This window comes from Ambystoma mexicanum, chromosome 3p (assembly GCF_040938575.1).
Source record: "Ambystoma mexicanum isolate Mex_15411 chromosome 3p, UKY_AmexF1_1, whole genome shotgun sequence".
Taxonomy (NCBI): Eukaryota; Metazoa; Chordata; class Amphibia; order Caudata; family Ambystomatidae; genus Ambystoma; species Ambystoma mexicanum.
In genome coordinates this window covers 691,162,492-691,189,418 of record NC_090925.1, presented here as the reverse complement: position 1 = coordinate 691,189,418, position 26,927 = coordinate 691,162,492, and the positions used below count along the sequence as shown (strand labels likewise).

General features: G+C 47.7%; 1 protein-coding gene across 2 annotated transcripts in view; it reads left to right on the top strand.

The window, feature by feature from the left end:
- Positions 1-2,010: 2,010 nt before the first annotated feature.
- UIMC1 (ubiquitin interaction motif containing 1) overlaps positions 2,011-26,927 on the top strand; it is an 814,141-nt gene continuing 789,224 nt past the window's right edge. For both annotated transcript variants that reach the window (XM_069651488.1, XM_069651487.1), the window contains exon 1: positions 2,011-2,080. The gene's annotated coding sequence lies outside the window, so the exon portion shown is untranslated. The remainder of the gene's footprint in view (positions 2,081-26,927) is intronic.

Here is a 26,927-nt window from a genome sequence, read left to right as displayed (position 1 = left end):
TTTTTTTGGGCCACGCCAGCTCGGGGGAGTCTTTCAAGGGTTCCCCGAGCTGGCGTAGCAGGAGAAGGCGCGGCATGCAGGCTTTTGATGTCAAATTCACCCACGGCGGTGGGCTAAATGCGCCCCTCTGCCGAGGGTGCCTTTGAGAAAAGGTGCCATTAGCCCCCCACCACGCCAGCTCGGGGGAGTCTTTCAAGGGATTCCCCGGGCTGGCGTAGCGGGAGAAGGCGCAGCATGCAGGCTTTTGATGTCAAAGGCACCCATGGCGGTGGGCTAAATGCGCCCCTCTGCCGCGGGTGCCTTTGAATAAGGCGCCATTAGCCCCCCACCATGCCAGCTCGGGGGGAGTCTTTCAAGGGCTTCCCCGAGCTGGCGTAGCGGGAGAAGGCGCAGCATGCAGGCTTTTGATGTAAAAGGCGCCCACGGCGGTGGGCTAAATGTGCCCCTCCGCCGTGGGTGCCTTTGACAAAAGGCACCATTAGCCCCCCACCACGCCAGCTCGGGGGAGTCTTTCAAGGACTTCCCTGAGCTGGCGTAGCGGGAGAAGGCGCAGCATGCAGGCTTTTGATGTAAAAGGCGCCCATGGCGGTGGGCTAAATGCGCCCCTCCGCCGTGGGTGCCTTTGACAAAAGGCGCCATTAGCACCCCACCACGCCAGCTGGGGGGAGTCTTTCAAGGGCTCCCCCGAGCTGGCGTAGTGGGAGAAGGCGCAGCATGCAGGCTTTTGATGTAAAAGGCGCCCACGGCGGTGGGCTAAGGGCGCCTCTCCGCCGCAGGTGCCTTTCACAAAAGGCGCCATTAGCCCCCCACCCCGCCAGCTCGGGGGGAGTCTTTCAAGGGCTTCCCCGAGCTGGCGTAGCGGGAGAAGGCACAGCATGTAGGCTTTTGATGTAAAAGGCGCCCACGGCCGTGGGCTAAATGTGCCCCAACCGCCATGCGTGCCTTTGACAAAAGGCGCCATTAGCCCCCCACAACGCCAGCTCGGGGGAGTCTTTCAAGGGCTTCCCCAAGCTGGCGTAGCGGGAGAAGGCGCAGCATGCAGGCTTTGGATGTAAAAGGCACGCACGGCCATGGGCTAAATGTGCCCCTCCGCCATGGGTGCCTTTGACAAAAGGCGCCATTAGCCCCCCCACCACGCCAGCTCGGGGGAGTCTTTCAAGGACTTCCCTGAGCTGGCGTAGCGGGAGAAGGCGCAACATGCAGGCTTTTGATGTAAAAGGCGCCCATGGCGGTGGGCTAAGGGCGCCCCTCCGCCGCAGGTGCCTTTCACAAAAGGCGCCATTAGCCCCCCACCACGCCAATTCGGGGGAGTCTTTCAAGGGCTCCCCCGAGCTGGCGTGGTGGCAGAAGGCGTGGCAGGCACCACATTGTCATTGAATGCACTCGCGGAGGCAGGCTCATTCAATGACAATGGGCTGCTGACGCGCCCTATTCCTATCATTACCTCCTCGCCTGACTATTTATGAAACTTTAAGATTCCTACAGATTTTTGGTCACAGAATGTTGGCATGTATGAAGTCCTGTTGCACAGATAAGGATGAAGAAAGGTGGCGTATAATCAGACTTGCTACTGGCAGCCGAATTTGGAAAAAACATCTGCCCTTAAATTCCCTCGGCGTGCACGGCACGGACATAAATGGAGTTAGGGGGAGCCAGGCTGGGGATAATACTTACCATACAAGAAAACACACAAAGATCCGCAGTTCCTGCAACCAAATTCAAAATAGGAAAAACAAACTCACCGACACATAAAAATTATTGGCGCTTCGAAACACTCCCTAGATGTATAAACGCCTTCTAAATACACACAAAAAAACCTGCCCACACAAAGCATGAGTACTTCCACGCGATTCTCTTCCTAAACACTTAGACGTCCAACGTGGAAACGTCACGACGACATAACAGAAATACGTGAAACGTCATGAAACAGTAAAGGCATTTTAGAAAGTGTCGGCAAACTTTTAAATAAAAACACAATGCTATTGGGTCTACTAGGGACTTTAAATTTGTAATTAATAATGAAAGCAATATACGCCCTCCCTTTACGAAACGCTCATGTCCTGATTCCAGGGAGCATCAGGTGAGTGCTCATGTAGTGAATTGTGTATGTTTACCTTTTAGCATCCATCAACTTAGACGTTCTTAACCCTTGTTGTTATATTGGTAAGAGGAGCCCTTTTACAATCTCTGGAAATGCACGTTGAAGCTGTAGTTCGTTATATTGTACTTCTCACATGTTGAAATTAAACATTGTAAGTACGTGACTTTCTAAACATCTGGTTTTGAGATTACACAGGGCAGCCTGTTGGTGTAGTAGACACTCCGAAACTCACTCACGGTACAGTTCAGGCTCTGGAATGCTCGCAAACGCAGTAACTGCTGTGCAGCTACTAAATAGACCCTGCTCTGGTGTGAGTGACTACATATTTAATACCTGCACTGTCTCCAGTTCCATGCCCTACTCTGAAAGTAATGATCCCCTAGGGCTATTGGCTGCAGAGCTGTACTTTCTCTGGGTCTAAATAATGACCCTTCTGTGGATAACAACTGCAGATACAGTGTCTCTTCTAGGTCTGATGGCTGCAGACAGACACAGAAACAACACCCTGATAAATATCAGCAGACCCTTCCTTCTCTAGCGGTAATGGTAAACACCCATCACATCCTCTGGCTTGAGCAAATGAGTGCAGCCACTATACCTGCTCTGAAGCTAATGACTTCCGATATAGTACCTGTCTGCTCATTAGCTACATCAATACCTGCCCAGGGGCAAATAATGACAAATACAGTACCCGATCTGGGATACCGATTCCAGACACAGTACCTGCTAATCCGTTATATATGACAGAATACCTGCCCTGGGGCTTATAACTACAGACACAGTAGCTCTGCACAGTACGCGCTCTGGGGCTAACGATCCCAGTCACAGTATCTGCTCTGGACCTAATGGCATTTTAATACCTGCTCGTGAGCAAATCTGGGGTTAATGACTGCAGAAACAGTAAAAACCCCATGCACCCTTTCCTTCTCGTGTGTCCTTTCCCATTCCAAATTCACCTCTGACCACACTCTCTGAATTGAATGTATAGCGTAAAGAGGTAACATCGTAAAGAAGTGATCAGTAGGGATAAACCATCGTGCCACGAATTTCAAAACGTGTTTGGTGCAACTGAAGGGACGCTCATTAACTTCACTTGCGCCAAAAAGGTGGTGAACTGTGCGTAAAGGACATTTAAATGTGTGCATCATGCACATTGAGGTATGTATTTGGGAATTTGTATAGCGCATACCCCCCAAAGAGGTACCAGGCAACAAGTTGCATCTGGGCGCACATAGAAAAAAAGAATACAGAACAAAGGCCAGCTGTTAGCAAAAAAGGAAAAGTAACAAGAGCTCAATTACCCCTCTTTTTGCAGACTGACCTGCGGAATACCTCAAAAGGTAAATGAATCACTTGCCCGCGACCCGCTGCTCTCTCCACTTTAAAGAAACAACCGCAGTATTGCGCGAGCAAGCTAAAATCAAGATACTGTTGTAAACATGGAGTACATGGCTAAAACAATGTTGGGTCTGCCTCCACAGGTTAACTAAACAAAAGAAATGGACGATACCTTTTCAAATACCATTCAGAGTGGAAACGTGCAGCGATCACAAGATTTAGCGCGTAATCGAAATCAGAGGACCTAGATATTAAACTACCAAGTCAATAAAGAATGCAGTCAACTATGCACTCTGGAAGAAAAAACATGTCAATAATGTTATACCAAAAACCAATACATGAAACTTGTTTTAGGTCTAAAGTTAGAAGTATCTCGTCGTAAAGACAAAAATTGGTTTGCAGCCGAAATACTAAAGAAGGAATTGATTGCATGAAGATGCACAGAAAATAAGGAGTGACTTCACTGTGTTTTTTACAGAAAAATAAATCAAAAACTTGAGTCCGACCACAAATGCATATACAGGTCAGTGCCAATTGGAAATGTGGAAAATGGAGTATCCATTTCGCATGAACTTTTACCAGAAGAGTTTTTACACTGTATTCCAGACCAAGCACGAACACGAATTCCATATTTCCATTCTTTTCAGCATTGGAAAATAAAGTGAATACCTGGGGTTTTCTGAATTTATATCAACCTAAAAAACAGCATCCTGTCCTGAAGAGGGCCACAACTAGAGCAGCAGAACACCAGGGATGGTGTTGATGCAAATTGTTGCCGAAACATATGTAGACATCCTGACACAAAAATAAATGTGCCTTTTGTTGCAGCGTTAAAATTCCCATGCTGCGCATTTAATGCCTTGGTTTCCCCAAACAGAATCAGAAACTTAAACAATTGATTTGGAAAGGTGTTTCATAAAAACTGTCATTTTACTAACCCTAGACACCACGAATAGAATATGTGTGTGTTTGTGCTGGACTTTTTAATTGTATGTGTTCTAATTTGTTTCTAAAGTCTGGAGGTGCCTTGTGGAAAGCACCAACCATTTATAGAAGTGTGTAATTCAATCTATTAAAATATTATGTTTTTTACTTTGCTCTCTAGACAATGATATGTCTTTATGCGACTCCTAGATAGAAAGAAAGATATCTATAAAAAAATCCCTTGGTCCCTGACCCCTTTGCAAGGTGGACTAAAAGAGGGGTAATTGAGCTCTTGTTACTTTTCCTTTCAGTATCCAGTCCCGTTGTTAGCTCAATCCCCCTTAATAAAAAATAGGGACTCACCCTTTTTGTATACACAGCTGTTAGCAAAGACTAATTCGCTAAAACGATGAGTTTTTAGTTTTTTTCTGAACTCAAGCAGAGTCTTTATATTGCGCAATTCAGTCGGTAAAGCATTAAGGCTCTTGGTCCTGCACAAGAAAAGCATCAGTCACCCCATGTGATCGATTTTGAGTAGGGAACCACCAGGAGCTATTGATTAGAGGAACTCAAGCAACGTTCTGGTTAATAGATCAGAATTTTGGAAACTAAATATGTTGGGGCCTTGCTTTGAATGCACCTGAAAACCAGACAGAGGATCTTGAACAGGATCCTCTGTTTTTGACAGGCAGCCAATGGAGATCCCTCTGAGGTTGCGTAATATGTGAACAGCGTGACAATGAAAAAATAAGGCTAATGGCTGTTTTCTGTGCAGCCTGTAGGCGCTGAATCTGCTTTTTTTGGACTCCTTTAAGCAGAGCATTACAGTAGTCGGGCCTTGAATTAACCAAGGCCCCAACCACCAAAGGACTATTTTTAAGTAAAATCAATGGAAGTAAAGGCTTTAGGAGTCTAAGTTGGTAGTACACTGACTTCACAGTTTCATTAACCTACAGATTACAACCTAGCTCTCCCTGCCATGTAGAACCTCAATTTTTAATTTTTGAGGCAAATGTAGAAGCCTCAAAAAGCTAAGGACAGGGCACAAGTGACAAGGTGGTAGCCATTTTCTTCTTGGGACCAAACAAGATAATATCTGTCTTCATTGGATTTAACTGGAGTTGTTGGCAATCATCCAGTTCTTAACTTTGCCAGCACATGCCAGTATTTTCTGCAAGGCTGCCAAAGGTTCATTCAGCCACATATAGATCTGCGCATCATCGGCATATGAATGATAAGAGAGACCAAAATGAATAAAGATTTCCAACAAAGGGCGAATATAAATATTGAAAAGCAGTGGTGATAATGAAGAGCCTTCAGGGACTCCAAATTTCAGCATATCTGAGATAAAAGATCTCAGCTTTACCAGTTGGAAACGATAGTGTAAAAAAGAGTTAAACCATTTCAAAGCAGCTTCGGAGACTTGGGCTGTGGCAGAGAGTCTTGAGATAAGTAGTTCGAAATCGACTATATTGAAAGCAGCTGAGAGGTCTAGCATGACCAGCATGCTAATATCACTCTCATCGGCTGCCTTTAAAATATCATCCCAGACTGTTAGCACTGCTGCCTCGGTCCCATGACCTGGCCTAAAGCCAGATTGATCCAGGTGCTCTTTTCCCACCAAATGCACAACTGTACAAGGCAGAGGGTGGAAAGAGGGTTTTGGGCATTTTCAAGTAAATTCCGATTTTCAAAAGAGGTGCACTTTTCAAAGCACAGGGAACAAAAAACATTTCCCGTGTCTATTTGGAACAGGTGCAGGGGGATCTTAAATGTATGGGTAGGTCACTTTTGATCCTCTCATGCAATGAGTGAGTGAATGATGTGTGTGAATAAGCAAGTGAATGTTGAGTCAAATAATGTGGGTGGGTTTGTGCTGGGCCAGGGAGCTGATTTTGGCTGGTGAGGGCAGCACAGTAACCATGCACCTTTTTTAAATAACATGTTTATTTTTTAAACAGTTGCACAGTGGAAAAAGCCACAGAAGCCGGAGCACGCATCGTTAAATAATATGATTCATTCGAATGAACGATTGGCTTATCTAATAATTTCCCTGGTCAAATGTCTCATTGGCCGTTCCAGGTGGGGCTTTGGGGTCCACGCTCCATAGCCTCATGTAGGGCCAGATGGGCCTCCCGGGGCTTGTAGGTTTGTGCTGGGAAGTTTGGCCATACTCCATAAGGGGGGTCCAAATGTCAGTGAACGGATGTAGGAGGCCTGCCTTAGTTGCAGTGACCTTTTCAGCCTCCAGAGTGTCCCACAGTCTGATCCACCACAAGGTCATGGAGGGGCCTTCAGTGGACTACCATGTCCGGGCCGTTGTGATCCTCGCCGCCAATAGCATTTGCGTAAGCAATTTGGCCATCTTCCCGGACCTGGGATAGGACCCTGGAACCGGTGCACCCAGTAAGATAACCTCAAGTCGATTGGAACTGTCACCCGGGTGATTTTTCTTTTATGGTGGCGATACAATGATTCCAAAAATGTACATTTTAGGGCAGGTCCACCACATGTGGAAGTAGGAGCCAGGCTGTCCACAGTTACCTCAACACAGGGGGCTGAGGGCTCGGTTGAATTGCTGTAGGCGTGTTGGGGAGTAGTACCAATGAAGGAACAGTTTGTAGGAGCATTCACGGTTGGTAATACAAAAGGAAGATGAGTGGACTCTGGTCCATATGTCCACCCAGATCTGGCTGTCTAATGGGTGACCCAGGTCAGTGGTCCACTGTAACATGTATGGGGATCTGGGGGAGAGCAGGTCATTGTGTAAGAGTTTATAAAGCTTGGAGATTGGTAGGTCCTGCAGGGTAAGTTCAAGAGGGCTGGGGTTTTGTGTAGCATCTTTTCGAACTGAGGGGTGCAAGCACCAATGTCGGAGCTGGGCATAGGTAAATCTGTCAGTTTCAGCTAGTTGGAAAGATTGTTTACATTCCTCAAAGGTGCAAGGTTGGCCGTTTTTCAAACAGCTGCCCCAAGGATTTCAACCCTCCCGCTACCCAGTTCTTAATGTTCGATGGATGAAGCCCTGGGGAAAAGGCTGGGTTATGAAAAACTGGGGAATGTGGACCTAGGCCCGTGGGATCCCCTCAGTGCCCTGTCCACAAATACTCGGGGTAGATTTAGTGGAGGCCAGGATCCTTGTCCATAACCTTCGAGACAGAGGTGGGATATGCGGGAGGGAGCGGGGAGTCGTGATTGCTCTAGTTCGACCCATTTCAGGGGGTTATCCGGTGAGCACCATGTTTGGAAATGCGCCAGTTCAGATGCCATATGGTATTTTCGGAGCTTAGGGACCCCCAGACCACTCAACTGAGAGTTGCCCATCATAACCCTGATTTCTTACCCCTCCATATGAATCTAAACATTTTCCTCTGTAGTCACTGTAAAGGAGGAAAGGAGGCGCACAGACTGTAATGGGTAGGGAGGCACAGGCATATAGGAACTGTGGGAGAAGGTTCATTTTACAGGCTGTAATTAGCCCAATCAAAGATATTTCTTGCGAAAACCATCAGCCGAGGTTTGTTCTAGCGGAGGGAAGTTTAGTGGGAACACATCTCTTGGACGGGCTGGGAGGTGGACCCCGAGGTAAGGGATTGATTTGCAGTTCCATTGACTTGGGCACAGGGGTCTGGGGCTTTCCACCTTGCCAGAGTTTAGTCCTATCCCCAGAGCCGCTGACTTCCCAAAATTAATAGCAAAACCTGCAACCTCCCCAAATCTGCGCAGTTCTTTGAGGGAAGATGATAGAGAGGGGTGGATGTCAGTTAAGGATAGCAGCACATCGTCTGCGTAAAGCGAGACTTTATGTTGCGAGGCACCTATCGGCAGCCCTTTGATATCCGGGTCTTTTCGAATTCGCTGGGTGAATGGCTCCAATCCCAGAGCAAATAGGAGTGGGGACAGGGGGCAGCCTTGTCTGGTGCCACAGGACAGGGGAATGGGGTTGCATAGATTCTGCTTAACCCGGAGCAAGGTTTTGGGGGAGTGGTCATTGGCTAGTACCATGTTATGAAAGTTTGGGCCAAAGTGAAAGGCTTCTAGTGTGAGTTGTAGGAAGGACCAGTCCCCCTTGTCTAAGGCCTTGGAGGCATCCAAGGCTAGTAGGGCTAATTTATGGGAGTCTTGGGACGCTATGTCTATCAAATGGGCCCTTTGGATATTGTGCCCAGTTGATCTATTTGGTATAAATCCCGTCTGGTCTGAATCGAGTAAATTGGGGAGAATCCTTGCCACGTGCTTAGCTAGTATTTTTCAGTAAATGCTGGAGGCGTTATTCAAAAAAGTGATAGGTCTGTATGAACAGTTATCCCTCTGGTCTTTACCGGGCTTAAGCAGCAGAACAGTTATTGATTCCTGCATGTAGGGGGTAACGGAATACAAGGTACCAAAGGAATTAAAGAGTGCTGTCAGCGGGGCAGTTAATTGTGGGCGAGAACAGTTTGTAGAACCATGTTGTATTGGGTCCTCGGTTTGAAGGATTTGATAGCCTCTTCTACCTTCTCACCTGTGATGGGAGCATCCAGTTCTTCTTTGTCTGCTTCCGCAAGATGCGGGAGAGTGGCGTCTCGAAGGTAGGCTGCTTGTGTTGCTCGGTCGCGAGGCAATGCTGTCATGGTTTCAGAGATGTGGGTAGCAGCTAGCTGTAGTTTTGAGTGTTCTTCGTAGTGAATGTGGCCCTGTGAGTCCATCAGGCCTATGATGGTATTCGTCCTTCTCGCCTTGGCTAACTTGTCCACTAGAAGTTTATTTGCCTTGTTGTTTTTGGCGTAGTAACTTTGCTTAGTTTTGGCCAGCATGTGTGCCATCTCAGCTGCGTTGTGAGCCTCCAGTTTTTTCTGCACTATTTGCAGGGCTCAGTGGGTTTTAGGCGTCCAGCCTCTGTGTTTGTGGCAGGCTTCAGCATTTTGGATCTCCTCCTCCATTTTCATGCGGACCTGCCGCTTCTGCCCATGGTACGCTGTACCATGGGCAATCAGTCATCCCATAATTACTGCTTTGATAGCGTCCCAGGTATTTGCTGGAGAGGTATCTTCCGCTGGGTTTTCCTGAAAATAGTTCCGGATAACTTTGGTCATGGAGTCCCTCAGGGGCATGTCATTGAGGAGCGGGTCGTAAAGGTTCCAGCGGCATCGAGGAAACGGATCTGGGTTATGCGTCCGCAAGGTTAATTTGACTGGGGCGTGGTCTGAAAGTATTGTTGACCCTATACCCTGCTAGCTGGACTCCCACATCCACACACTTGTAATATATCCTGCACCTAGTTGGTTCTCCTCCTGTATGATATCCTGTACATAGCTTGCTCTCTTTTCGTGTCTAATTGTACCGACACACATCTGTTTTTCTCTTTTTTTCTTTCTGTTGTAATTTATTCTACGGTATCTTGTATGCTTCTCCTCTCCATTGTAATTAGCATTATCATTGTACCATAACCATGTACTATTCGAGTTTTACCACTGTGTTGTGTTATACTATGTCTCATTACTGTAACAAAGAAAATGCATATTCCTGTACAGCACCCAGATACCTACGGGTGGGGTGTGCTCAACAAACTAATGAACAGGGTGACTGAATACCTGGGTTGGGTGAGGCATGCCTATGAACAGGATGACATAACGGAAATGCTAGATAAGGGTTCACAAAAATACCCTATTTTACCATTTCACTCTGCATTACAGTTAAGAGTGATTGCGAACTGGGAGTCCCCTGACACTAACCCTGCTGTTAGTAAAACTTTGACCAAGAAATACAAACCTTCTAGCATTGACCCTGAATGCCTCTCAGGGCATCCTACCCCGAAAAGCCTTGTGGTGCAGTCTGCCACGTCCAGACAAGCGGCTTACCCTTGCATCCCTCCAGATAGGGACGACAAGCGTCTCTAACCTGGAGAGAGTGAGACCCTTTTTCCCACTCTCTCGTGTATTTTAATGTGATTTTGAACTCTGTGTTTCTTTTGGTTGTGGAGTCTGACAAACTCCATAGGCATCATCATTTACATTGTGTCGTACAGCACCTTCAGTGCATAGGCACAGGGAAGTCTTTCAGATTTCCCAAAGGTTTAAATACCTTCTCTGGGATAAACTACTGTTTCCCAGAGCAGGAAAGTGAAATTGGCTTTACTTACATTGACCTTTCTAGACCCAGCATACACTATCTTACAATAGGGTGCTGGAGGGGTTACCTAGTATCTATCCCCTTTGTCTAACTTCTCATGTAACATTTTTTATGTTACCCTTTCCTCACTGAATGGCTGGTGGCAGTAGTTTCGTTTTTAACTACCGTGGTGTGCATTTACCGCGGGCTGCGTTCGCAGCTGCAGTAAAGCACCCAAGGGTGCAATTTTTGTCAGAATGGCCCGGTCTTCTTTTTTCACCATTTCTTTGTGGAAAGGTCCTGCTTGAGATTTACTCTGCGTGCAAATTTGGTCTCATTGTTCGCTTTGCCTTTGGCAGGATTCACAAGAGAAGCCTGCCTCTGGCTCTAGGGTGTCTGGGGTAGGCAGGAAGTGAGGGAGGTGCCTGAAACTCCCTGTGGTTAGTCTCCTTCGAGACCCGAATGCCCTCTGTAGTGATTGGCCACCTGACTGTCCGGCAAGGACAACCACCCTGCTGGGTGACTGACAGCTAGGCCGGAATGAATTGGAGAGAACTGAATAAAAGGTGAAGCTTTTGGCTTGGAAGGCAGAGTCGACCACTGGACGAAGGAACCAAAGCAGAAATTGAAGAGGACACCTGCTGCAACTCCTGGACCGTTGGTTTGCCCGGTGAAGCCCTGCTGCTGTGCTGAAACTCCAAATTTTTATCGACGGAGAAGCCCCTGCAAGGACGACTTCTCCCCTTGAGTTGGTGGGACCAATCAACTCCAAAGTAAGCCACCTGGACATCCTTCTCAGAGCTGGTTGAAATTTCCACAGAGTTGCTGCTGGAAACCATATAGCCAGAGCTGGTTGAATTTCCAGAGTTGCTGCTGGAAACTGTATAGCCAGGGAGAGGAGCACCAGATTGTGTGTGTGTTGCTTTTAAGCTGGCCTAGAGCTCCAGGAAGATCCTCTGGACTCCCAGGAAGCAGAACTGACTGAGCCTGAGCCCCCTCAACAGAGTGCGGGACCCCAGAAGCAAGGCATGTCCATCTCAACAGCCAGGAACCGCAGTGTTGCTATTTGCGGTAGATGCGAGGAGCTGAAACGCTGAACAGCCACTGATTTGGAGATTGCCGGTTGCGAGCGGTGACCGCCCCATTGCAGTGCAGGAGTACCCATAAATCCTCCCTCTTGTCCCCATGACTGAGGCCCAGGAACAGTGAGATCTGCAGAACTGCACAGGAACAGAAGTCATCTGCTGCACTTTTTCCTCAATACCAAGGTACTGTAAAGTCTGAGAGAACTTAAACTCATACTATAGAGTTGCTTGCATCTTCTACTACTCACAAGTCTAATCAGCTTCTGGCCCTACATTTGATTCTTCTTTTCTTCAAAGACTTCTAAAACATTGTGCAAAGACTTTTCTACTTACCTACCCGAAGTGCTTCATCCTATATAAGACTTTTTCCCATTGATTTTGGCTTAGCCTGTTGTACTGAATGACTCTTCTTAGGGGATCCAAAAGTATTTGCCTGCTTAAGAAGATTTGTGGTCTCTTGTTTGTTTATAATAACCTTTTCTTTTTACCAAATTCAACAGTGTTCTAAATGCCAACAGTAAGAAATTAATGTCCCCAGCACCCTAGCTATTGAAGTCACCTGAGGGCGTAGGTTGTGTCTGTGGGCAATCCCTAAAAGTGTCTTTACTGGTTTAGAAACTAAGATTGTACAGTATTGAAGTGTATTTGTGTGTTACTTGTAAATTGCTCCCTTCTGAAGAAGTCTTATTCTAACTGATAAATTAATAATTGTTTATTAAAAAAACTTTGTGTGTATGAGTTTATTCGAATACTTGTCACTGTGAATCCCTGTGTAACTCCCCCTTCAGCTCACATTGACCCCTCTGGAGATAAGCCTGGCTGCAGAACACGCTACCAAAACTGTAGTGCAAGCTTGTACCAAAGGTTGGGTTTCCTATACCTGTGGTCAGAGTTGTGTGTAGTGCACCCAAAGGGTACTGCATACAAACCTTGCCTAACAGCCAGTAGTATGGCTCTTTAGTCTATCAACACCACTTGCGCTCTGGCCAAATTCACTCACAACTTGTGGGACTGTATTGCGATGGCAGCTGAACATATCCCTGAAGTATAAGAATGGAAGGGTTTCCTTAATATCATAAAAGATGGAAAGGGTGAATCTAACCAATCCGGTTTGAACTCTGCCGATGGTGTTAGCAGAGCCATGGCTACTAGCACAGTGTCACGCAGGTTTGCGTGGTTTCGAAAGTCTGGGTTTGCACCGGAAGTACAGTCCAGGCTTCTTAACATGCCCTTTGATGGTACACACCTTTTTGGCAACAAGGCTGATAAAAGTCTTGAAAAAGTACAGACCTCAAAGACAGTGGCCAAGTCTTTGTGTCTCTATAAAATAGCCTCAACCTTCTCACCCTGCTGTTCAGGCATGGAGGGGTCTGTCCTTTCGCTATTATTCCTCATTTGGAAGAGCGAGAGGCCAGGCCAGTCAAAAACACCAGTGCAAATTTCCACTCCTATACGTGTTTACTCCAGTCCCTGTCATTCCTCGCGTCATCAGGAGGTTGAGGAAGTTCGGGAAAACCATGATACTGATCGCTTTGTATTGGGCCAGGAGGACGTGGTACCCGGACCTTCTGGACATGTCCATCTGCCCTTAATGCATTTTCTGCAAAGAGAGGACCTTCTCACACGAGAGGGGTCGGTTCTCCCTTCAGAGGTCAAGACTCGCAACCTTAATGCCCGGTTTCTGAGAGATTGAGATATAACGATTGGTACCTCCCGGAAGAAGTGATGGAAATGTTGCTTTCAGCTAGGCGGCCAACAACAAAAAAGAGATAAGAATGTGGACCCTTTTCTGTGTGACACACCTATGGTGTTATCCTCCTTGCTGTATCTAGTCAATTTGGGCTCAAGATCAGCACGGTGAAGGGATGCTTGGTGGAACTATCCATTTTTAAGCGCATGCCTGAGCAGGTGTCTTACTTTAAAATGCCTATTGTGATCCCTTTCTTGAAAGGGCTCACAAATGTTTCCTCCAATCCCTTTTGTGATTCCCGTTTGGGATTTAAATCTGGTTTTGAAATTTCTTGTGTGCTTTGTTTGAACCACTTCATTCTTCTATATTAAGGTTATTAACATTGTAGACGTCTTTTTAACGGCCATAACATCTGCACGCATGGTCAGCTAGTTGCAGGCTTTGTCATACAAACCGCCGTTCACAACATTTCATAAGGAAAAGGTCGTACTGGGAGCCCACCCGCTTTTCTGCCAAATGTGGTTTTGGAATTTCACCTATCCCAGAAAATTGGAATACCGACCTTTTACCCTCCACCTCATCCTGGTAAGGAAGAGGAGAGGCTTCATAGACTTGGCCCCAAAAGGGCTTTAAGCATTTATATTTCTCGTAGGGCAAAGGTGAGGCAAGATGATCAGTTGTTTGTTGGATACACTGGGTCTTGCAGTGACAAAACAACTTTATCCCGTGGGATACATTTATGCATAACTGAGTGTTCTAGACTGCCCGGTAAGGATGTCCCTGTGGGCTTGCGGACTCATTTGATAAGGGGCATGGCCATTTAATCAGCCTTGCAAAGAGGGATGCCGGTACAGGATATCTGTGTGGCAGCCACTTGGTCATCTTGACATAGTTTTACGAGACACTATTGTCTGGACTCTGCATCAGGACATGAGGCAGGATTTGGGAAGGCTGTGCTTCACAGCAGTAATGACAAATCTTGAGAATTCGTACTCCCTCCTCCAATACCATACTGCTTTGGGAGAGTATCTCAAGATGAGGAATATGAGGAGGGTACAATCCATTCGAAGAACAAATTGCTTACCCATGGTAATGTTCCTTCCCCTCAGTAGAATTTCTGTGCATTACACCTTTCTTTTCTTGAATGCCTGGTCTTTTGATCTCAGGAATGCCGGTATTCTGTTACAAGAGGGGGAAAACTAGGAACTGAATAACTGGTGCGATGTTTGCTACATATACTGTTGATTTCAGCCTCTAGAGGAACCAGAGGCCTTTGTGGGACATCAAGATGATGACGCACTGCCCTCTACCGCAAAAAGAATTTCCGAAGCAGCTGACGCTGGAAGGAGTTATCAAGATGAGGAATACATGAGAGGAACATCCAGTCGAAAAAACATTACCAATAGTTCGTATTTCATGCACAGATGCAGCCTAAAAGAATGCCATACCAGCTGCTGGCTGTCTGCCTAGAACAGAACACAGGCCACACCGGAAGCTATAACAACTTGAAGACATCACATCAAGGCACTCCCAAAATCCTTCAGGAACAGCTTCCCTGTCTCACAGAATATCTAAACCTCATCACAGGACATCTTCTTGCATCAAACTCGTAAAGCCAAACTGACACGAAGGCCAATCATTTGAAAGCATTGTGGATACCGCAGGGTCACCTTTTGACTGACCCTCAGTTTCTCTGCACCCTCCGTTTCTCTGCACCTTTCCTCACCACACACAAACCTATACCTGCCCCTTACACACCGCTTTTAAAACTGGCATACTCACTCTCTGGTCAAAACATGCCCACACTATAGGCATGAGGGTGCCCCTCTGAACACAGAGCCTTCACTGCTTCCTTAATTTCACACCTAAAAAGCATATTAGCACACAGTGCTCAGGGTACTTCTGATATGCAACCTCAAGACAGTGCATTGCCATCTTGCCTTTCTCTCTTCTCTCAAATAACAAAACCCACGACTCTCTTCCCAATCTGCCAGAGCACTTGGAGACCATGCAAATGGAGTGGTGCATTTTACCAATCCTGATAACATAACATTCACTTGTTCAGGTCGCTCCTTGGCATTTACTTTGCATTCCTTCAGATCTGCACCCACCAGCCATTGGCTAGTGATGATTGACTCTTGGCGAGTAAGAAATGGTGTGCTCTGCATCTGTGGAGATTTGAGGTGGTGATGTTGCATGACTGGTTGGTTGGTAACTTGCAGCTTTACATTTCCCCCCTGCTTTGCAGTCCCTCATACAGCTCTGTGTTTCTCAGCATTTACCTGTTCAGGTTTCTCCACAACCTTTTGGTTTTCTCATCTGTCACTTGTTCAGGCTCTCTAAGACCTATCTCAGCATTTTAGATTCAGATTTGTTCTAGACCACTGGCAGGCATTACACACCATCTTTGTGTCAGGGTCCAGGTTCCAAGTAGGGTCTCCATCGAAGCGGCCACTTTATACCAAGTGGTAGACTTCCTGTTTTGGCAGGGAGTAGTGAGGACACATGCCTCTTCTTCCGGGCTGCTGCACCTGCTGGGCCCACCCAGCCTCGTCTATATTATCTAAAGGGTTTGTGCTTTGGAGCTCATCTTGTGATTGGCTGATGCTGCTAGGGTTTGTGTCATAGATTTGGATTCTGATTTCCATCTAAAAGAGGCTATTCTGCATTGGATGATTACAGGAGTCGTTGCAGTTCCACGGTTTTAGGTGCCATGATGAATTCTCACCTGTATAAATTTGCTGGTCCTTGACATCCGGCGGTTTCCGAGGTACGGAGAGGAAATTGCTGCAGCATTGCACCCTGAACGGGCAGTTCGTGGTTGCTCTGTTCCTTGGCTCTTCTCAGCAAGTAAGTTCAGGGCTCTTCTCAGCAAGTAAAGTCAGGCCCTGTACCCCACTAGGTCTCTCTCCCACTTCTAGGTCCCCTCTATTTTGTACTGCAGATCTGTAAACTGTTCCCTTTGATCTCTATAGCTCCCCATCATCTGTGGTTCTGATTTGGGAGTATTTTACACCCTATTTCTTTAAAGTTGGGAGTAAAAGGATTTTTTTGCGAGTAAAAATATAATTCCAATTCTCATTGGGAGTATTTTATAAGCGAGTAAAAATATGTTTTAACTGGCAAACGGAAATGTTTCCGTAATAATTATTTCTTTGCACCTAATTATTTGTGCACATTAAAACATGTTTACTTCTTTCAATCAGGAAGTAATAATAGTAGTTTCTTCCTGTGTTACTACATGCACTACAGGTCCAAACATATCCATGGACCTGTATGGGTGAAAGCAGGGGCACAATGTTCTACGTGTTTTATTCCTATTTTTGTTGGGAGTATTTTTACTCCCCATTTTTATTTTTTGGGAGTATTTGCCTATTTTAGTGAGTAAAAGTGGCTGATAGACCCCTTATCTGTAGGGCCGATTGTACTGTTGTGGTTACTGTTGTGTGTCAGCTATTTCCCTCTGTTGCGACCCCTTGTGTTGACCCCCCCACCTCTTGTGCCTCATGCGCAGCGACTTGGGAACGTGCATCTCTCCTTTATTTTCTCACTCGCTCCTCATCCGCTTTGTCTCCTTGCGCCCTCTATGGTGCTTTTTGTTTCTCCCATCTTCTCTACCTGCTACTCTCCCATCTTCTCTACCTGCTACTCTATCTCCTATCCTATCCATCTCACCAAGTCTGGAAGGAAGAAGTTCAAGAAGAACTTTGTGGTCTCCAACCCAGGCCTCCCTATCGCTGATACCTACATCAGTGCTTCCATCAGATCAAACTCTCACCGACATCCTCTTTGTCGTTCCTTCACCAGACCTATGGACCCTTCATGTGGTCTTGGATCTCTCTCCTATCTCTTCCTCTCCCATTAATGGTGGCACTCGGTGGGAGGCCTTCTTGGCCGCCTTCTACTCTTCCAAGGTCATCATTGTCTACCGGAATGGCGCTGTCTTGGTCCAGGGCCCTCAGCCCAACCTCATCCTGTTCGATAGGCGGCTCCTGCATCTTATCAGCTTTCTTCCTTCTCCTTCTCCTGCTACTCCTACTAGCACCTCTCTGGCTCCTCTGCCACCTTTTGCTTCCACCTCTGCCCTCTCTCGAGCCCCTCCTCCACGTACGCTGGGTGCACCGCTAGCCTGTACACCACCTCGAAAGACTTTCAAATGTGGCAACCTGCTCCACATCTCTACTCTTAACTCTCGCTCTGCTGTCAAACACTCCTCGGACATCTACTGCCTCCTCGAAGAACTTGACCTTGATTATCTTTCTCTCACCGGGACTTGGTTCACGACCAGCTCTGTGAAGAGTTTTGACACTCTCCTCCCTGAGGTTACTAGATCTTCTCTGAGCCCAGAACCAACCGACCTGGAGGTGGAGTAGCTCTGATCTTTCCTGAGTGGCTCGCTGCTTCTGTCATTCCTACGCTGGCCTACTCCTCCTTTGAATGTCTGTTCTGCAGGCTCTCTATATCGCTCCTGGCCTCTCTGTGTGGCCACTATCTACAGGCCACCTGGCCAGGTTACCTTCTTCCTCTCAGAGTGCGCTGACCTCTTCTCTCCTTGACTCTACTTCTCAACTTCTCCTCGGAGACCTCAACATCCACCTGGATGCTTCTAATCCTGCCTCTGGGCTTTTCCACAACCTCTGCGACACGCTCTCGCTCTCCATTCTGCCCACTGGTCCGACACACTCTGCCGAACATACGTTGGATGTTCTCATCTCTTCTGACATCCCCTCTGTAACCCACTCACCACTCCTCGCTCTTGGACTGACCACTTTCTACTCTCCTCTCACCTGAAAAACTATATCCCTCAGGGAAAGCACTGCCACCTACCTTCTCTGTCATTCGGCCCATGAAGCGTGTGTCAGTGGATGCCTTTGCTGCCACTTTTTCTGCTCCTCCTACCCCTGCGGCTGACTCACACCCTGGCACAGCCCTCTCTAATCTGCATCTTTCTATCTCCAACACTCTGGACATCCTTGCCCCTGTCATGAGAATTTGGCTGAAGCCTATCTCCAAGTATGACTCTGACCTCGCCGCCCTGAAACATAAGTGCAGGGTTGCTGAGATGAAGTGGAGGGCTTCGGGCGCATCCTCTGACAATCTGGCCTGTCGCCTGCTACAAAGGCAATACAGACAAGCCCCCGTCTGCGCCCTCTAACAACACAGCCAAACTCTTTAAAATCTGCAAGGAACTGGCCAATCCTGCTGCAGTCTCTACTTCTGTTCCCTCCCAGGCCCTCTTTACAGCACTGGCCACTCACTTCACCACTAAAACTCAGGACATTCTGTCCTCTATCTCCTCTTTCTTCCTCTTCATCTTCCTCTCTCGCGCCCCCCCCCTCTGGCCAACTCTCCCTCTCCTCCCCCTTTCTCCTCTTTCTCTCTGACAACACCTGACAAGGTTTCTAGACCGATCTATGAAAGTGCGGTCCAAACGGGTGCTTCCCTTCTCCTCCAGAAACCTCAAGGACCACATTGACACCCTTGCTCCAGCGTTGGCAGATTTCTGGAATCACTCCTTCGCTACTGAAACTTTGCCCTCTCTCCTCAAGCACTCCCTTTTGCACGCCCTCCTCAAAAAGCCTTCTGCCGATCCTACCTGTCTGGCAAACTTATCGCCTGATCTCTAGCACCCCTTTCCTGGGCAAACGCCTGGAAAAGCTGGCCATCTCCTCCACACTGAATCGGTTGGTTGTTTCCATGACCAGCAGTCTGGCTTCCTCCTTGATCTCTCCTTTGCTTTCGACAGTCAACCACACCATCCTGATCAAACGACTCCGTGAGAGACTAGGCATCACGGGTCAGGCCCTGGAATGTTTGACCTCCTTCCTCTTGGACTGCCCCTCCCCGGTCCAACTGGGTTCCTTTCTCTCTGCCTCCTCTCTCCACCTGGTTTTTCAACCTCTGCTTTGCCCTTTGGCCCACCTTATCTCTACCCCCTGCTCTAACTTGCAGTGTTATGCGGATGACACTCAGTTCTCCTTCAGGCTCCCCTCAGCCGCCTCTCCTTCCTGTCTTTCCGCGATTCAGGATTGGTGCGCCTCCAACGATCTCTGCCTTAACGCCAGTAAGACGGAAATCCTTCTCATTGAGACCCCTGCTCCTGCTTTCCCTCCCTCTCTCTCTCTGGCCACCCTCCTTGGGCCCTCTTCCTCTGCCTTCCTGTGAGGCAAAAAACCTTAGTGTCATATTCGACTCCACTCTCCCCTTCTCTCCTTGCCACTCTCTCCTCCTCTCCTTGCATCTCGGATGTCGCCAAGAAGTCCCACTACCAGCTTCACCTCCTCAAAGTTACTCTTCCCTTTCTCACCTTCCCCCCAGAAGCTCACTGTCTCCAGAGCCCTGGTTCTCTCTAGGCTGGACTACTGCAACAGCCTATTTCTCAATCTGACTTCCTCTACTGTTCGCCCTCTGCAACTAATCCAGAACAGGACTGCGAGGCCTGTCCTTGGCCTCAAGCCCAGGGACCGTATCTCTCCAGCCCTGAAATCTCTACACTGTCTCCCGTTGGCTGCAAGGATCAAGTTCAAGACCTTTTGCATTGTCCACAAGGGTTACTGGGGCCGGGGCCTGAACTACATCCAACGCTCTCTTTTTAAATACCTTCCTTCTCAAGCCCTTCACTCAGCTGCCTCCAACTCTCTAAGGGTCAGATGCTTCCCCAGACAGAGATCGCTTTCCTCTGCATGTGCCTCCCTCTGAAATGACCTCCCTGGCCCTCTCAAAATTGAGCCGGATCACCAAAAGTTCCGGCAGCAGTTCAAAACGTTCCTCTTCTCCTCTGCTTTCTCTCTCTCTTACCCCCCCGCCGCCCCTGCTGACCTACCTGACCGTCCTGGAGTGATTGCAGAAATCAGCCAAAGGTGGAGCTACGGTGTCGAAGCGGTTTTGATGGTTCTGGTTTTGACTGTTGGCCAGGGTAAAAGGTCTCCAGAGCGCCTATTTCATTCTCCACTGCCTCTAGTTCTTCCCATAGTTTCCTGTGGATGCCCCCTGCGCTAGCAATACCTGCCCCCTGATCACCACTTTCATGGTTTCCCAGACCGTGGATATTTCGAGCATAATGTCTCGAACACAATTAAAATCGCCACCCCATATAAAGAAAACGTCTCGTAAGGCAATGCAACTGCACAGTGTATGAATATGGGCCGGTATCATGTGGTTTGGGAAGTAGGAATTCACAATGCAAATTTCTATGTGGCCGAGGTAACCTTTTCTTTTTCCAGTTCTAGCAACTGAATTGCCATTTCCCATCTATCCATGTGAAAACTCCTCTAGCAAACATTGAGTATGGAGCGCCATAGCCAGTACCTTGCCAGCGGTTTATGACTGCATCCTGATCTTCCATCATTAGGTGGGTCTCCTGGATCAAAGCTATAGATGCCTGCCTCCGATGTAGATGAACTTCACCCTGTTTCTGTGCATGTAGGATATTAAGTCCTGTACATTCCAAGACAACACCTTAATTTGTGTCATAATCAAATTATCCCAGATAATCCCATGCTTATCATGGAGATCACGCTCACATATTCATAGCCAACACTTACAGTGTGATTGTAAGGGACGCGCAGTCGCATCCACCGCTCACCCCCCTCCTTCCAGTAATAACACATTGCAAGCCGCATAGCATAAACTGAACAAAACCAAAACAGCAAAAGTCCCAACCTCAGGGACTGCACATTGCCCAACAGATGTACACTATTCAGGCACACATGTAGCCCCATGGCCTAACTAGGTAACTAGGAAAAGGAACCAGCAACAGGCCGACACCAAGTATCAACCAGAAGCAGAGTCGGCTAAGCTCAGCAGTGGGCAACAGATACCTCCACTAAATGGATAATGTACTGTTTGCAGCGTTGAGCCATCATAGCATGGCATCCTCCACGAAACCTTGGGGTGCGTATAACACAGATCACGGCCTGTTCACAGGGGAAAATAAATCAGCCCTTTTGAGGATAGCTCAGTGACAATGTGCTCGCCTTGGAAGCAAGACGACGCAGAGCAACACAGGTGCGATCCCCAGGTCCACGCTTAGAAACCTCTGGGTAATAAGCGCGTTATAAATAACTTATCATATCTTATCAAATATCTATTCCCTGCATCAGCCGGCAGGCCAGAGCTGGGACATCCCCTCCACATTGAAAGGGCTGTCTGATTTAGTAGGGCAGTAGGTAGAACAATAAGTCTGCATCCCCACCAGTGCCCTAGGGAGTGGCACCACTGGTCTTTCGGGCATCAGTGCCACCATTGTCTCTGAGGTTGTTATGCTCAATCCACATGTTCGCTGCCTCCGGGTTTTCCAAAAAATGTGATCTACAGTTATACAGGACCTTCAGCCTAGCCGGATACTTGAGCATGTACTTGAGTCCCAATTGCCCGAGTCTTGCCTTGGTGGGCACTAACATGTTCCTTGCCTTCTGGACCGCAGGCGTATAGTCCGGGTATATGGCGATCTTTGAGTTTACTTCTTTGTATCTCGTCCCCGTCTCTAGAAAATTGGAGGATGAGCTCTCTATTAAAGTTAAAATTCTGGCTACAACCGGTCTATGGTATGACCCCAGCGGGGGTTTCCTCTGAAGGGAGCAATGGGCCCTTTCGACGGTGAAACCTTGTGACCGCTTCCCGGGCCAGTTTCCTGGAGAATCAAGATTCTCAATATAGGCAGTCGGGTCTGTTCCCTACATCCCGTCCGGGAGCCCCAGCATGTGAATATTGTTCCTGCGGGATCTTCCCTCTGCATCCTCAGCTCTTAGTTCCAGTGCAGCATTTCGAGTCTCAATTACCTTCATCTGCGACACAAAGTCCCTAGTGGCAGTTGTGTTCTTCTTCAATAATGATTCCGCAGTTGTGACTCTCTCCGCCAGTGATTGTACATCCTCTCTGAGAAATTGGACGTGTATTTTGATGTCATCAATCCTGTGTTCCAAGGAGGATCTTAAGGCGGTTATTGCAACCGTTTTATCAGTAGCCATGTTTAAGGCAGGGTCTTGGTCTTTGTTCTGATTCGCAAAAGAGTCCATTATCGTGCCTTTGCCTTTGTTCTTGGAAGGTGACATGACAAAGCGCGTGCTGTGATCGTGTCTTGCAATATGTGTAGTTTGCCAGGTAGACCAAAATGGGAGGGCCCCACTAGGGAGATGCCAGTGTTTCAAGTGTTTCTGCAACCTGGTGCTACTTGAAGTAGCGTTTATGAGGCCCTAGTGTCAGCTCCAGCCAAGCCTTATTCATGGAGGCGACTCCTACAAAGGCTAGGTGCACCTCAGCAGCAAGGTCATCAATGGGAAGTCCTTCAGTCACTATGGTTGGGGTTGCAGCGTGGCAGATCAGCTCAGTGTCCGAATATGCAGGGACACCTGCTTGTATGTGTCCCCATTAGGATCCGGGTAATCCTTTTAGCATGCTCACCCTCCAGAAGGGACCATCCCGTAGTGGTCAATCCACCTTGTCAAAAATGTCATGAAAGGCAATGTGTTTTCCAGCAGTCCTGTTTGCCAGGGAGGAGTGGTCCCTTATGAGGCCCGACGCCAGGAGGTAAGAGCCTGAGAACCCCAGCTCGCGGGAGTCGCTGTGCATCTGGCAGCCACACAATGCAGTGGCGATCGCCGGGGCACCACAAAGACCACAGCACAGTCAGTAAGAGCCAGAAGGGGGTCACCCAGCCACGCCTCCCAAGCGGCACAAAGGAGGCTCTCGATCAGTGCCGGGGGCCACTGCATGCGCGTATCTACCACTCTCCAGTGCGTCGATGTAGCTGAGTGTGCCAGTATCAGTGAGGGTCTCCCTACCTTCCGGGGCATCCCGCTACCTCCCAGGGGCACAATCCTGCAGTGCCACTTTCAGTTGTTCTCATCCAGGCTGTTCGCTCCTGATGGGAGCGATGCCCAGCTGCCCAAAGCAGACAGTTACTTTCGAGCACTCTGGGCCAACCACAGTGTTGCACACCGCTAGCCTCGACAGCGCCAGTGTACGGCATCCGAGCCTACCTGCTCACCAGCCTCCTCGGGTTCAGAGCGAGGCTGCCACACGCCACAGCAGCAGGTCGGCCTAACAACCCGGTTCCAGCTTGTGTGCCCTGCGGCCAAACCCTGGGGCAGCCTGATGTCTGTCGATCGGGGCCCCAGCACCTTCCTTCCGTCCGTCGAACAGTCGGCAAAACCCTACCGCAGCCAATGCGGCCGAGTAGCCCAGAGTCGCGATCTTCAACTCAAGCTGCTCGGTCTCACCAGCTCTGACAAGGCTGAAAGAAAAATCATTGCTAAGCCTCCACCTGGATGAGTGGAGCCTGTCGATATCTGGAAGTGCTTCAACTAACACAGGACCCGATTAATCACTTAGCCAGGTATCCGTAATAAAATAGAGATCCCGAGACCGATCACTAAGTAGATCAAAGCAGACTGAGATGTGTGCTGAAATTGAGCAAGCGTTCAAGAATAAACATCTCACCTTATTAGCAGCACACAATGATGACTGTAGGTGTGGAATGGGTGCAGCATTGAGCATATTTAATGAACAATATAGTCTCTGCTGCACTGGAAGTCCATGGCCCATCCAAGACCCTGAGGGTCCCAGATGGACTTAACACAAGCTGGTTTGATATCGGTCTCTCTGCCACTGGCAGAATAAAAATGGACTTTGGATGGCCCTGGGGCCGATTTTATAAGCCACCCTGGGGCCGATTTTATGAGCCACAGTAATATCCATGGAGCTGGGCTAGATTTTTGGAACTGAAGTTGTACTTGTTACCTTGCCTCACACAGCTTGCCGCCAGCTCGCAGCGCAGCGGCAACCGGATGTATTTATGATTAGAATGTGCACAGTGTCAGCCAGAAAACATCAAAGCATCATCAAAGCAAACTTTGATATGTTGATGCACCAATAGCATGAGTCAAGGGGCTGCCAGTGCCCCAGCCATCCACTGGCTTGGCGCCAGGCAGGCAGCTTCACATTGTCTTTGAGAACACCAACAATGTTGCCTGCCTTGGGTGGGGAGGCAGGGTGGGGTTGACCCAGGAATGACTCTGTATTGCTCGCCCAGAGTGCACAGACAGTCATTAATCACCAGCGCAATTGCAGAGCCAATACTTGAAATGCAGGTAGACGACGCAATGACTTACAACCACACGCACGCTTACAAAATAATGAGCACTTAAACGGCTATTTATTCAAAGCTTGGAAGCAACAAGTGATAACACAGAAATAAATCACAGAAAAGACACAGAATTCCAAAGAAAATACATCACCATGGGCGTAACTGAATGCCTCATCTCACCAGAAGCGACTAGAAGACCCCGATAACAGCCAGGCCGAGAGCACAACAGCCCACAGGTATGCCGGACAAAGGCGTCCCCCTTCCGACTGAGGTCTTTGTACTTGTCCCGTCTGACCGTTGAGGGGTTCCGCATATATGCACTCCTCAAAAAGGGGTGGTAATTTCTCAAACCTTCTGGCAATGCACTTGCGCATTGATGGGTAACCGTTGGTTGCCAGCTGGGTCAACCGACAGTAACCTCAAGGAGCAAAGCGCTTCCCTCTCCTAAGAACAAACGCCACGGAAAACAGTCCCATAACTCATAACAAAACCAGCTTTCCCAGCAGAATGTCCTTGACTGAATACCAGGTTTGGAAAGCATGTTTTCTTCAGCTAAGTAAATTAAGCTCTCAGCAAAGTAAGTACAGCTTTTCACTGAGGCATGGAGTAAATATCCATTATGACTCTGAGTGCCCCCAGAATACACTGCGCACCAGCGCCATGTTTTAGCTCAAGCATAACGATTCAACCCTTGGATATTTATCTTCCATAGCCCCGTGGCAGAGGAGCCGGTCTCTGAAACTGACGAAATATTAAAACTAAGTTGGGAATGCATTGAACACAACAACAACAAGCTATTTTGATAGCTAATATAATGCAAATACAAGCAAAAGTGTAACGCAGTGACCCCCAATGTTAGGAATCCATGAAAATAACCAATCCCACCAATTCCCAGTATGATCTTGGGACACTTGAGAAATGAGATCCTTCAAACCTCGAATATGACTTTCAATGGATCGTGAATGGTCACTTAGATTGAAACAACACATACCTTCAACTGCGTTACAACCTAAATTATGCTTTTGCAATAGATAATCAACAGCAGCCCTGTTTTGCAAAGTTGCTTTTCTAATAACCTTGCTATAAAGGAGTAACTCTTCTAATGCTTGAGAAGTATGATTGAGTCCTTTGACTACTAAACATGCTAATTTGCCCAAAGATTTGTAACCGCCAGCAGCTAAACCCAAAACTCCCACTAATGAAAAGGTTAATGCTAGAACCTCAGCTTCTGATAGCAAATGCACATGTGAATCACAATCGGGGGATAGACCCACAGACTCAAAAGTTGACCTTTTGCCTCGAGATATCGCTGGGTGTAAAGGGAACTTCATTAGTCCTAATCGAGTTAAGGCACATGGACCTCCGGAAATGTTAGCTGGAATATAAGTGTATGTGATGTTGCCACATGAAAAGAGCCATCCTCTTGAAAAGGCATGCTCTGTCTGCTCCACGGTCAAATCGGCATAAGGTACTCCCCATTTCACGGGAGACTCGCGTTTTTCAGGCACTTCCGGTGGTATGTAATCTGAGGGCGGTATGTTGGCTACTTGCTCATGTAACTTTGCAACTCCACCCTTCCCTGATTTGGCTCTGTCTTCAATGTACCATTTCCATTTAATTATGCTGGCTTCTTGAGCATGTCCTATTCTATGTGTTTTAGGAGAGCTTAGTACCCATTACATAATCGGTATTTCTGGCCTCATCAATGCATCATGGCCCACCGTCATTTGCTCGGTATCAACAAGGGCCCAATAACATGCCAGCAACTTCTTCTCAAACGGAGTGTATGAGTTACCAGCATCGGGTAACTTACGACTCCAGAACCCCAATGGCACATGTTTCCTGTCCTGTTTCTGCCACACACTCCAGTTAGCATAATTGTCTTGTACAGACACATTCAATTCCACTTCGCCTTCCTTCAATGGCCATAGATCAAGCACCTGCTGCACGATGTCTTTCGCCAAATCAAATGCTTTCTGCTGCTCTTCCCCTCCACCCCCACTGAAATTCATATTTCTTTCGTGTAACTTTGTAGAGGGGGCCAGTATCTGCCCTAAATGGGGAATGTGCTGTCTCCAAAACCCAAACAGCCCTATAAACTCCTGAGCTTGCTTTTTGTTCATTGGAGTGGCGAACTCGAGTATTTTCTGTCGGGCCTTCGGCACCATTTCTCAATGCCCACTATGCCACTGAATCCCCAGGGATATCACTGTTTCAGCTGGGCCTTGAATTTTAGTCGGGTTAATCTCCCACCCTTCCTTCTTCAATCCTTCCATAATGACTTCTAACTGGTTTTGCACACTGCGCTCATCCTTGCCCTGAATCAAAATATCATCAATGTAGTGAGAGATTTGTATGTCAGGTTTACACAGTATCTTGTCTAAGTGCTCTGCCACCAGCCGGTGACAGATAGTCGGGCTATGTATGGACTCCATAGGTAACCTTGTAAAGGTGTACTGACGCCCGCTCCAAGAAAATGCAAACTGCTCTTGGCACTCTTCAGCAATTGGCACAGAGAAAAATGCATTGGCTAAATCTACCACTGCATACCAAGTCCCCTCAAACTTTTGGACATTCTCAATCAAGGTAATGGCATCTGGGACCGCAGGCACT